We start from the raw sequence: 13,993 nt of genomic DNA, 5'->3' as shown, positions 1-13,993 counted from the left end.
CTTCATGGCCGTGCCATTCTGCTTCACACGTGCATGTGCCAGCTGGTTGGAGCATAGAAAGTTTCAGGGAAAACCAGCATGCGCCCCTCCCGAACCGTGTTCTCCTTGGAGGAATACAAACGGAGGCCAGGTCCCAGCCATCATGCCTCCCCACCCCCCTTCCCTTGTCTTCTTTCTTCCCTTGTCTTCTTTCTTCCCTTGTCTTCTTTCTTCCCTTGTCTTCTTTCTTAAGTGGCTCAGAGAGTTCTCCTTTGCAATTTGACTCATGTTTCTCCTCCTCACCTTCCACCCTACTCCAGGTAGTAAGACATGCCTGTGTTCTGGAACCTCAAACATAGACACGGCTTGAGGACTTTTCAGAGAAGCCCCTTGTTCTCTCAGTGAATTAGTGTTTGCATATAGGTGGGGGAAAGATAATGTTTGCCTTCCCAGCCAGATGTCCCTGAATCCCTACCCCAGCCAACCAGGACCTCCCTCATAAAAATATGGATTATTTCATTACTGTTACCTAAAAAGCAAACTGCAAATCTTTAAAGTCAAATTTCTGATAAGGTTTTGTCAGAGTGATTATTTTTCTTCTTCTATGAGATATTATTGAGGAAAGAAGTTAAAGAAATTAAGAGCAATCCAGACCATTTAGGAGAACTTGGCCAAAACAACTCGTATTTCCCACTTTTGCACTATTCTCATCAAACATGATGACAAGATCAAGTAACTATAAAGGACTTGGCATCACCATGGTCCAGTGCAGCTGGTTGCACAGAACTGGTCTAAAAATGAAATGATTCTTCTGTTGTTTGCTTGTTACTCACTTCAGATAGAGAATATAAGAGCAAATGACCTTCTTCTCGGCTTGCAAGTGATGTCACTTGTATGCAGCTTCCCTGCATGGCCTCTTCCCCCCTCCACAGCCATCTCCAATGCTGTCTCCATTTGCTTTTTCCCTTATACTATTTTGCATTCAAGCACATTAAATGCAACCCATGTTATACAAGCCATTATTTATTCTCACATCGAAACACTGTAGGTCACCCACCACATGCTAGAGAGAGAAAACCCATCAACAAATAGGCCCTGTCCATTCAGCTTAATTGACATTTCCATTGTCTTTAACTAGGGTCTCTGCATAACAGCGTATACCAGAAAGGATGTGGCAAGAACACCCATTGGCTGCTGCTGGGCTTAGCTTCTATAATTGAGCGCCATTTGCCCAATGCAGAAGGGTTTTCTGGGCGTGTTTCCCTCCTTTGTCAATGCTAATGCAATGCCAAGTGATAAAGATGCCCTTTGGCATTCAACACTCTTAGCCTTTCATAATAAACACTTTCTGCATCTCAAATTGCTGCTATACATGAACAGGTTTTAGTCAACCTCTGAAGTGAATATGTACCTTCTCATTACAGGGCAACGGTGGTGAGAAAGCAATTCACTAAGCCATAGGGTTGGCAATCACCCATATTTTCTGCTATGAGTAAATAACTTCAATTGATTTAATCATAAAAGAATAACAGGAAAACTACATTGATTTCCAAATCCCTAATGTGAACATCAGACTCTATTGACCAGGCTGCGTGCAAGGAGGTTGTAGCCATTTGTATGAACTCAAGAAACATCAATACTTGATCATTACTCCAACAAAAAAAAATGACAATTTGGGCCTATTTCAAAATGGATTGAAGTAATATTATGCAGGGTGATTGGGCAATCTAGGGTGATATAAGTGATAATACGCTGCAGTGCTCATTAGGTTAAAAAGAACAAAATCCATAAATTCTGGTGAACAGTTCTCCTGTTAATTGTAACAGGTCATTCACCTTCTATAGTAACAGTAATAACACACTAGACCTCTATTTCTATTAAAGCAGCCAAATGGTGTTGTCGAAAATTCATTTGTTGCTCATGTAAATTTAACGGCTCAGAAGAGCAGTACATATAGAAAATCTCTATATAAATGGAGAAAAATAGTGTTTGTTTCCCTGACATTGACTGATCGTTTGGGGTTTAGAAGCAAAGCCCAAAGTCTTTAGGAGGAACATTAATGTATAAAAATGTGCAAAAAGAAATAAACATGTTATTTATTTTAATTCAGGAGAACGAATGTTGCACTGAGTAGTTAAATGGGTGAACGTGTTCATATAAGTAGGGAGAGGCTGGGACAATGGGGCCTCAGCCAGGACTATCTCAGGCAAAGTGGGATCTGGGCTCACTGTGGAGTGAGGAGGCTGACTGTAAACTCTGCCACTAAATTGCTTTGAAATGCCAAGCATGTCACCTTCTAGCTTGGGGTCTCTTCTTCACCTGCAAAATGAGATAATCTGTAACCTTGAAGTCTTCTTCCACCTATAGAAATCTGACCCTGAACCAAATGCTTGGAGAGTGATTTTTAATGTCATCATTCTTTTACTTATTATATATTACTAGCAATGCCTCTTAACTATTGATGATCTCACTACAAACAGTTCCTCCTTTACTATGCTTTACTGAGGCAAACGATGATTATATTAATGAAAGTTCTTGTCTATTGCAGAAAATATAACAGGTGGGCCCTCTCCCATTGAAAAGACCCAAGGTTCTTGATAATGTTTAAATATGCAGAACATTGGTGAGCGTCACTCTGAGCACTTACCATGTGGTGAACATCTTAAGGGACTCAGTGGTCGACTTCGTGGGTGCCTAGCACAAAACCAGGTCTGCCGGGACAGGGAAGCCGTGGAAGAAAAGATACCTGCCCTCAAGTAGCATACATTGTTGTTAGGGGAATGAAATTAACACACGAAAGAATTACTGAATCATATGTGAGAGTAGATAAATGACTCCAAAATTTAGTTTGAAGAATATGCTGTAGAATTTAGAAAAGGCTGAAGTCAATGAGAATTGGATTATTCAGCAAAGTAATGGTAGCAAAAAGGAAGCCTTATGAATTGTTGTGTTTCTCTAAACATGTGGCACAGAAGACAATTTTAGGCATAGATAGACACTAAGCATTAAGAAACATTGAATCATTTTATGAGAAAGTTTTTCCCCTTTCAATTCCTTTAGTTATGCTAGTAAGACTTTACCATCTCTCTACTACATTTTAATTTTCCTTTGTAAGAGGAAGAGAAAATAGACCTCCAGAACAGAAACTTTGGTTGGCAAAATTATCACCTATGAGTTAATAATATGGTTGTATCCCCATTGTATTAATTTTAAGATTATCTTCTACTTCTAATTCCATTAAGTGATAATGGTTTTCCTTTTACAGCTGTGATATAACATTTACATATATATATGTGTGTGTGTGTGTGTGTGTGTGTATATATATATATATATTTTTTTTTAGGAGCAGAACAGTTAACAATGTATGAAATAAGAAGTGCTATAAACAGCATCCAGATGTGGTCCTGAAGATATAACATTTACATATATATATGTATGTATGTATATATGTATATGTGTGTGTGTTTGTGTGTGTGTATATATATATATATATATATATATATAGATATACTTTTTTTTTTTTTTTAGGAGCAGAACAGTTAACAATGTATGAAATAAGAAGTGCTATAAGCAGCATCCAGATGTGGTCCTGAAGGTGGTATGTGAATGGAAGTTTGGAAAATACTGTTGAAGTAGAAAGAGCACTGGCCTTCAAGGTAAAAGCCTGGCTTTCAATCCTCCTTCTGTGGTTTATTAATGGGGACCTTGAGTAACCACTTACTCTTGCTGAACCTCAGTTTCCTCGTCTGTAAAGTGAGGGGTTGGATGAGATGAACTCCAAGGTCTCCTTCAGCTCACATTTGTATGATTAAAGGGCTATTGAAGGCTTCTGAGCAGACAGTGACAAGATGAAAGTGACATTTCAAGAAGATTAGTCTGGCAATGGCATGAAGGTGAGTTTGGAGAGGAGGGGGCTTGGGGTCGGGGAGGCCAGATAGGTAACTTCTTCTGTAATCCAGGAATGAGCTGATAAGGGCCATGGCTCGGATGAAGGCGGTGAGAATGTGAGGGATGAAGAGACATAAAGAAGCACATTTCAAAGGAAGACTTGACAGGATTTGGAAACTAAATAGTGAATGGAATTGTACAAGTGACTTGGGGATTTTGAACCTGGTGAAGTAAAAAGGAAACTTTTTGATAAAATATTTATGTTGGAAAGAAGAGCTTGTTTAGTTCTGAAAATCTTGAGCTGACTGCAAGATACTGATACGGAAATGCTCTCGGGACAGATGAAAATACAGGACTGCACTTAGATAAAAAGAATGATGGAAAAAAAAAAAAAAAAAGAATGATGAAGAACTACAGATTTAGGAGCTTTCTTCATTGAAATGATGAATACATAAATTGCTAGAGAGAATGAAAAACAAGAAAAGCAGAAATCCTCAAATTGAATTTTGGAGTACGACGCCTATTGTTAAGGGAGCAGGAAAGACCAAGAAACGACAAAAAATATAGAATGCTTAGAGTGTGAGAAAAACCAGAACAGTGTGGGGTTCTGCAAGCCAAAAGAGGAATCAGTTTTCGAAAGATGAGTAGTACTGAACACAGAAGACCATGAAGGAGGAGCCCTGGAGCAAGGACAAATGCTGATCGACATCATCAGTGCCCTTTGCACAGAAAAACATCAGAGCGGAAGCAGCTGATTGAGATTAATATTAAGAGCCTGTTGGAAGGGGAAAGTGAAGGCAAAAATATGGAACTTTAGCTGGAAGTGGAAAGAGAAAAATAAGATACTGGCAAGAGAAAAGCTGCCGATTCAAGGAAAGTTGATTTTTTAAAAAATACACACACACACACATACACACACACACACATATATATGAGTAGACTGTAATGTTTATAACAGAGAGGGATCAAAGGTTCTTGGAAAAAGGAAGCTAGAAGTTTCTGGAAAATGAAGGGAGATAAGTTGTGGACCTCATATGGTCAGGTCTAAATTATGAACATGGCCACCCTTGAGTCACCAAAGGTCCTCATAATTAATGTCAAAGGAAGAGGCCTCATATATATTTCCCCTTCCCCAGCATATCTCTACCAGGTTCAGGTGTAAAAGACACTAAAAAAATTAGTCAGTGTTTTCTAGGGTGGTCTTTACTGTAGGTTCACTCATCCAAGCACTCCCAACCTCAGCTGGCCCCGGGGGTGGGAACGGCCATGCGCTTTTCCTACATCACGTCTGGGACAACCTGGCTTTCTTCTTCTGACGCCTTAAGCGTGAAGTCTGGGTGCTCACATCATCAAGCCAGGGATTCTCTTACCACCCAGTATTTTACAAACTGGCTTTTAGCTCACAACCTTTAAATATATGAGGACTTCGACATCTCATAACCCAGAGAAGAAGTCCATTTGCCCCAAATAACTAGTCTGAGGCCCAGCCCTATCAGTGCCAGGAGTTCCCCTGTCCTTGAGTCCCGTCCTGAGGCTTTGCCCTCCTGTTGAGGACCTGAGATCCAAAATTGCCTTTCATTTCCTGTCTGTAATCCATCAAAACACAGTTCTGTCAGTGGCCACTGATCTCCCCCAAAGGACAGAAGAGACATTATCTAACTAAAAAATGAGTTACAAAACAAGAGTGCTTTCTAGAAGGATTTGCATCTTAAAAGAGAGAGAACAATTTGAAGTGGACCCAAATCCACTTTTAAGCAGTCTGAGGGAGTAAAATAAAATGTACTGCACAGCTGGCCAGGAGATGTTTGAAGGAAGTCAGGGATCTTTCTGGATCCTTTGAGTCCCACGGGAGTCTAATATTGCTAAGGAGAAGGGCTGATTCCACCTCATTCGTTCATTCTTTCATTTGTTCAGAAAATGTTTGGTCAGCTTATATCAAGTTCTAGGCACAAAGTGGCGTCCTAGTGGTAAAGGGCAAACAGTCCAGGCAAGGACCTAGTCCTCAGGGTCATGGCCAGCCTGTCAAAGAAGGCAGACGTGTAGTTAGGCTATTATATTACACTGCCTCAGAGTTCCAGCACTGAGACTCTCTAGTGGGGCTGTAGACCATTGTTCTGCCCTTTCTATTCCCCTTCTTCCTATCCCCTGCCCTATAGGTCCTCCCTCACTCCAGTACCCTGCTTCCCCCCATTCTTAACTCTGCCAGGTGAAAGCATCTACCTGACCGCATGGCTGGGGTCTCTGAGAAGTCTGGTTTCCACCCACCAGTGGATTTAGCAGCTGGGCACCATCAGTCCACTCCTGGCTCCAACTGGCTTTGGCTTCCTCACCTGCAGACTTTTACTTGTGCTGCTCCTCCCCCAGGAATGGCATTTGCTTATTCCTTTGCCATAGCTCTTATGCTGTTTTGCCCTCCTGTTTAGTTAGTTGGTTCCATTTCTACATCTGTCATAAACCTGCAAGGTCAGGGGTCATGTCTTTTTAATCCGTGTATCCCCCGTAGCATGTTTGTGTTTTTGGTGATCAATAAATGTTGATTTAATGTGTTAGGAGCCGTCCCTTCGGTCTCAGTTTATAGAAATCCTGTGTATCCTTTGAGGAACCAATTAAATGCTGCCTCTGTCAGGCAGCCTTCTCTGATTGCCTCAGTCTCATAGGATGATCTCTTCCTGCTCAGAATATCTATAGCCTTTGGTTTGAACTATTCTTACTGCCAGTCTCACACAAGGCTTTGTACTGTAAGCATTGTATATATGTGCCTCATCTCTACTAGACTGTAATTTTTCGGAGGGCAGAGGAAATTTCTTCTGAATGTCACCCTGAACATGATATTGCCTGTAGCTGGATTTTAATAAGTATGTACTGAATCAGTGTGCTTGAACAAATGAATGAACTGAATAAATGAAGAGGACAGGAGCTGAGGAGCATAGCTGATTCCACCCAAATGCTGCCTTCATTTATGCTTAGATTTCAGAGTTCCATGCATATTTAACATGGGCATTTTTATGTCTTTCAGGTGCCTATTAAAAATAATGATTGTCGTTAGTTTAATTTTCCAAGTAACTAAGGACCACAAATATTCATTGAAGAAAATCTTTTTTAAAAAAATCTATTTTATTGAAGTATAGTTGATTTACAATGTTGTGTTAATTTCTGCTGTACAGCAACGTGAATCAGTTATACATATATATTCTTTTTCATATTATTTTCCATTATGGTTTATTACAGGATATTGAATATAGTTCCCTGTACTATACAGTACAGGGAATGTACTTAAAATACCTTGCTGTTTATCCATTCTGTAGATAATAGTTTGCATCTGCTAACCCCAGACTCCCAACCCATCCTTCCCCCACCCCACCTCCACCCCTTGGCAACCACAAGTCTGTTCTCTACGTCTGTGAGTCTGTTTTGTTTCGTAGATAAGTTCATTTGTGTTGTATTTTAGATTCCACATGTAAGTGGTATCATATGGTATTTGTCTTTCTCTTTCTGACTGACTTAGTATGATAGTCTCTAGGTCCATCCATGTTGCTGCAAATGGCATTATTTCATTCCTTTTTTATGGTTGAGTAATATTGCATGAAGAAAATCTTTACAATAAAAGATGGAGAAAGTTCATTGTGGTGTCCAGATTATTATATATTCTCTAAAACATTGACCCTTCAAGGGTTGGGAGGTTGTTTAGGACTCTTTTCCTTTATTGAGTTTGAAACAGGTAGCTGTACTTTTTTCCTGTTACACCTTCTTTTCTCTTCTCTTACTCGTTATTACTATTGCTATTACTACAACCAGCAGCCTTCTCCCTTCCTGTCTTCTCAGTTCAGCTTATTGAATCAATAGCTATTTATTAAGCACCTAATATGTGGCTGTGAATCTGCTCTAGGCTTGAAGAGCTGACATCCCAGCTAGAGTAGCGTATAAAGCATGAGACACACCCATGGAGTAAGGAATCATTGATTAGTAAAACAACCACACTTCAGTATGTGTATTTTGCAAACTCTATTTTGGATTTGAGTGAGCAAGTAGACGCCTGGCTCTCCACCGTGCTCCAGAACAGCTGGTTGAATAACTGAGCAGGGGATGAGCTTGGTACCACTGAACTTACAGCCTCTAGAAGAGAATTGATAGCCAGAGAGAGGAAAGGATTTGCTTCATTCTGCAGTGAAATCAAGTTGCAATTCAGCATCCTGACTTCTTTTCTCTTGATTTTGCTATCAAAGCATGTTGTCTTCTTATAATAAATCACTAATGAGGTCACTAAAATAATGGAGGAAAGCAAGGTAAGAAAACCATAAAACCATACTTTGCCAGGACTAATGATGCAATATTGCCAAGAAATTAACAAAGTCTTTTTTCATTCCTTTATAGCAAGGGAAAACAAAAGGAGTGACCAGTTACATAACCTTTCTCATGAAAATTTTCACACAGAAAATGTGCAGAATAGGCATTGTAGTACCTCCAGTAGTGATGGAGTAGAGATTTCTCTTATCTAAAATGTAGCAATAGCTCACATATCAGTGTTTAGGGCAATAAACAACTACATCATTAATTTCTACCTTAGAATCATGAATGATTTCACTTTCTGTTTCTAAAAGCCCATCGACTCTTAACTATTGAAAATGGAAATAATTTGCCATTGATTTGAGCAGCCTTTTAGACTACAGGAATAATGATCTGTGGGATTTTTAATGACCTAAACTCCAGTAAGAGTCCTTGAGAGCTTTTCAAAAAAAAAAAAAAGAAAAAAAGGAGGAAGAAGAAAAAGAAGAGCTTGACCCAGTGTATTAAAGGTGCTTGAGAAAATAGGCTGTGCTCTGGGGAAATTTAGGTTTTATAGCAAAGAGGCTATCACAGATGCTAAGAATCGAATCCCTTGTGCCTCAGAGAAGACTGGGCAAGGAAACTTTCAAAGAAGGCAGATGAACACTTCTTAGGGGGATTTTTATGTGAGTAAATAGTCTTCAGGCATCTTCGTGGCTACAATTTTATTGTCTACATATGCCTCGGGCATGTTGCAAATCATAAACTCAGACCCCAAGTGACACCAGCGGCAAGCACGTGCCTTGGCTGCCTTTTCACCTTGTATCCATTTGTGTGTTAAAGAGCTGTTATGATGGGCTCTTTTTTCCTCACACCTATAAGCCAAAGTCATTGTCCTGTCAAGTGTATAATGATTTTAGTATGTTTGGAGTGCTAGCCGCAGGGTTTTCCCATTGCATCATAGAGCAGCAGCCCTAGCCATAATGCGTGGGGGAAGGGAGAAAGAAAGGAAGTTACGTTGAGAAGGACAAAGGGAAGAAAAGAAATTTTCTATTTGGAACACAGGACCTGAGCTGCTCTCAGTAAAGAGTTTCTTAGGCTGTCCTAAGTGAGCTATGTGGTGTGTCTGCAGACGCTTTCAGTGCCCGAAGGCTCATCAAAGTGGCAAATATTTTTAAATGGGCCTCTTGCCCCTCAAGTTTCTGAGAGCTGAGCCCTGCAGGAAACTGATATGATGTACACCTACCTTCAGACTCCGCTTGCAGTGTTTGCCTAAGCCCACTTTTGTCTGGTTTCTAATCCATCGGGTATTAATGTTAATCTGATATTTCTGAAGTGCTTAACGGTGTTTGTCTATGAAAGGCGAGGTGGAAAAGCGGACTGATGGATTGGCTGTGGATTTGACAGGAATTCAAATTTTGAAAAACAAACCTACTTATCTGAAAGTGCCAAATAACCATCATATGTTTCCTGAAAATATGAGCAATATATAAAGAATCTTACAAGACGGTGACACTAATTTCCATGTTTGCTGCACCATTTTAGCACTCCCATAAACCTGTAGTGGCTTTAACAGAAATATGGCCGGATGAGGCATATTTTATTCCTCAGCATGCAAGCCTAATGGATAGAAACTTTAACACGTTCTTAAACAGTCCCTGCCTTCAAACTTAGGGAAATATTTTAACAGACATACAGTTCACCGTCTCTCTACCTTTAACATTAGGGGAGATAACCTAGTATCTGGTTATGATTTACAGGATCAGGACAAGTGTTACAGACAAAGTACAATTCTTAGAAAGAAATTTTCTGCCGAAATTATAGCCCAACCATTGGATTTTAAAAAGAATTGGTCAAATTAGCATAACTCCATATTTTATCATACGTGATGATTTTACCCCCAGCAGTTTTTTTTTTTTTTAAGTATTTGTTTATTTATTTATTTATTATTATGGCTGTGTTGGGTCTTCGTTTCTGTGCGAGGGCTTTCTCTAGTTGTGGCAAGCGGGGGCCACTCTTCATCGCGGTGCGCGGGCCTCTCACTATCGCGGCCTCTCTTGTTGTGGAGCACAGGCTCCAGACGCGCAGGCTCAGTAGTTGGGGCTCACGGGCCCAGTCGCTCCGCGGCATGTGGGATCTTCCCAGACCAGGGCTCGAACCCGTGTCCCCTGCATTGGCAGGCAGATTCTCAACCACTGCGCCACCAGGGAAGCCCCCCAGCAGTTCTTTATTTGTTTTCCACACAGTGAATTTCTGGATGGTGATGGCCACTCTGACTAAGTCTTTGGTAAAACTGTCCTAGGATTCCTCCATGGGGACCACGTTATAGCTGAGACTTTGAAGTTCTTCTCAAAAATGAAACTGGTGGATTGGGCCCAAAGATGTCCTATATTGAGCTAAATTCTGTGTAAGCAAGGCTGAAGTATATACGTTTAAGTATATTGAGGGAAACATTTTATCCTACTACATTTTTAAAATTAGCATTTTTAACATGAAAGCAATATATCACCTATAAAAAAATAGAACATTCAAAAGCAAGCAAAAGGAAGAAATGTACACATAGTCACATTTAAGCTTTGGTATCTATCCTTTGAGATTTATTCTTATGTATAAAAGTCAACTATATATGATTATATATAATATATGTTGAGTATAATGAAATATGCTTAAATTTAATTAAAAATTATTTTTAGATAGTGGTGTTAGTTGCACAACAATATGAATGTACTTAATGCCACTGAACTGTACACTTAAAAATGGTTAAAATGGTAACTTTTATCTTTATTTTACCACAATAAAAATACATATTTTTAAAATAAAACGAGATTCTAAAGAACGTGCTACTTTGTTACTTTTTTATGCTAATGTATTACAACTCTCTCTCTCTGTTAATCAATACAATTCAAGAGCAGCGTCCTTAGTATCTATACTACAGAATATTCTACTTTGTGGAGATATGCTTTAGATCATTTAAAACAGTGATTCTCACTCTGACTGCACATTATAATCACTGGGAAAGCTTATGAAAAAAACTAATGATCAAGCCTTACTTTATGAGGTTCTTATTCATTCAGTTTCAGGAGGGACTTGGCTATCAGTGTTTTAAAGTTTCCCAGGTCATTCTAATATTCAGTCAGTGATGACAAACATTGATTTAAATGATCTCTTTTCTTAGACTTAATCACTTCCTTTTTTTTTTATAATTATACGTAACTCTAAATAGATTAAATTCAAAAAGATTTTGTAACACACATTCATAATTATGTATCCAATTGCTGAGTATTTTGACCATATATTTTATCATCCCAACCAGGACCTCTGAGTGTGAATGGGGTACTATTATTCACTATACAGGATAATAGATGTGTAAGCCAGGCCTATTTGGCAAATTGTGTCATATATGTTTGCACTATTCAAAACATATACAAACTTTTAAGACATTTGGTAGTTATTATCTAAATGCCATCCAAAAACACCATATTAATTACATCAAGAGTTTTTGAAAATATGGGGATATATGTATATGTACAGCTGATTCACTTTGTTATAAAGCAGAAACTAACACACCTAAAAAAAAAAAAAAGTTTTTGAAAGAACTTGTTTCCTGAAGCCCACAAAGACATTAAGAAGTATTCATTTATTCATTTAAATAAATATTTACTGAACGACTCCTATATGCCAGCTCACGCTAGACATGGGGGTAGCTGTTCGGAGCAACAACACAGTCTCCATTCATAGATCCCTCAGGAACAATAGACATTCTACGAACGTGTGAGGCTACAGATATTATCATTTTATTTAATCTTCATTAATTTTTTAGTCAAATAGGTATCTTGTTTTAATTTGTATTTATTTGCTCAATAGTGAAATTGAGAATATTGTTTATGAATATTCGTATTTCTTCTTTTGTAAATTGTCCATTCAGTCTTTGCCCATTTTGGTGTTATATATGTTTAAAGTATTTTTCCAGCTTATTGTTTGATGTTGAAATTTGTTTATGGTGGGTTTTGATAGAAGATTAAAACTTTTGTGTAGTCATACCTGTCCATTTTTTCTTTAATAATTTCTGACTTTGGTACCATAATTTGTCTTTTTTTTTTTTTTTTTTTAACATCTTTATTGAAGTATAATTGCTTTACAATGGTGTGTTAGCTTCTGCTTTATAACAAAGTGAATCAGTTATACATATACAATATGTTCCCATTTCTCTTCCCTCTTGCATCTCCCTCCCTCCCACCCTCCCCGTCCCACCCCTCTAGGTGGTCACAAAGCACCGAGCTGATCTCCCTGTGCTATGCGGCTGCTTCCCACTAGTTATCTATTTTACATTTGGTAGTGTATATATGTCCATGACACTCTCTTACCCTGTCACATCTCACCCCACCCCCTCCCCATATCCTCAAGTCCATTCTCTAGTAGGTCTGTGTCTTTATTCCCGTCTTGCCACTAGGTTCTTCATGAACTTTTTTTTTTTTTTTTTTTTCCCCTTAGATTCCGTATATATGTGTTAGCATACTGTATTTGTTTTTCTCTTTCTGACTTACTTCACTCTGTATGACAGACTCTAACTCCATCCACCTCATTACAAATACCTCCATTTCATTTCTTTTTATGGCTGAGTAATATTCCATTGTATATACCTGCCACATCTTCTTTATCCATTCATCTGTCGATGGACATTTAGGTTGCTTCCATGTCCTGGCTATTGTAAATAGAGCTGCAATGAACATTTTGGTACATGACTCTTTTTGACCTATGGTTTTCTCAGGGTATATGCCCAGTATTGGGATTGCTGGGTCGTATGGTAGTTCTATTTGTAGTTTTTTAAGGAACCTCCATACTGTTCTCCATAGTGGCTGTATCAATTTACATTCCCACCAACAGTGCAAGAGGGTTCCCTTTCCTCCACACCCTCTCCAGCATTTATTGTTTCTAGATTTTTTGATGATGGCCATTCTGACTGGTGTGAGATGATATCTCATTGTAGTTTTGATTTGCATTTCTCTAATGATTAATGATGTTGAGCATTCTTTCATGTGTCTGTAGGCCATCTGTATATCTTCTTTGGAGAAATGTCTATTTAGGTCTTCGGCCCATTTTTGGATTGGGTTGTTCGTTTTTTTGTTATTGAGCTGCATGAGCTGCTTGTAAATCTTGGAGATTAATCCTTTGTCAGTTGCTTCATTTGCAAATATTTTCTCCCATTCTGATGGTTGTCTTTTGGTCTTGTTTATGGTTTCCTTTGCTGTGCAAAAGCTTTTAAGTTTCATTAGGTCCCACTTGTTTATTTGTGTTCTTATTTCCATTTCTCTGGGAGCTGGGTCAAAAAGAATCTTGCTGTGATGTATGTCATAGAGTGTTCTGCCTATGTTTTCCTCTAAGAGTTTGATAGTGTCTGCCCTTACACTTAGGTCTTTAATCCATTTTGAGTTTATTTTTGTGCATGGTGTCAGGGAGTGTTCTAATTTCATACTTTTACATGTACCTGTCCAATTTTCCCAGCACCACTTATTGAAGAGGCTGTCTTTTCTCCACTGTATATGCTTGCCTCCTTTATCAAAGATAAGGTGACCATATGTGTGTGGGTTTATCTCTGGGCTTTCTATCCTGTTCCATTGATCTATATTTCTGTTTTTGTGCCAGTACCAAACTGTCTTGATTACTGAAGCTTTGTAATATAGTCTGAAGTCAGGGAGCCTGATTCCCCCAGCTCCATTTTTCGTTCTCAAGATTGCTTTGGCTATTCGGGGTCTTTTGTGTTTCCATACAAATTGTGAAATTTTTTGTTCTAGTTCTGTGAAAAATGCCAGTGGTAGTTTGATAGGGATTGCATTGAATCTGTAGATTGCTTTGGGTAGTAGAG

General features: G+C 38.8%; 1 protein-coding gene across 1 annotated transcript in view; it reads left to right on the top strand.

Annotated features, from left to right (window-relative positions):
• Positions 1 to 13,993, top strand: part of LOC309665899 (uncharacterized protein) — a 561,943-nt gene that overhangs the window by 352,782 nt on the left and 195,168 nt on the right. The window contains exon 6 of the mRNA XM_082472769.1: positions 3,323 to 3,635. The gene's annotated coding sequence lies outside the window, so the exon portion shown is untranslated. The remainder of the gene's footprint in view (positions 1 to 3,322; positions 3,636 to 13,993) is intronic.

Source organism: Balaenoptera physalus, assembly GCF_965194825.1.
Source record: "Balaenoptera physalus genome assembly, chromosome: 8".
NCBI classification, from domain to species: Eukaryota; Metazoa; Chordata; class Mammalia; order Artiodactyla; family Balaenopteridae; genus Balaenoptera; species Balaenoptera physalus.
Note: the sequence above shows the minus strand (reverse complement) of the source record. Positions and strands in the feature narration are given on the sequence as shown.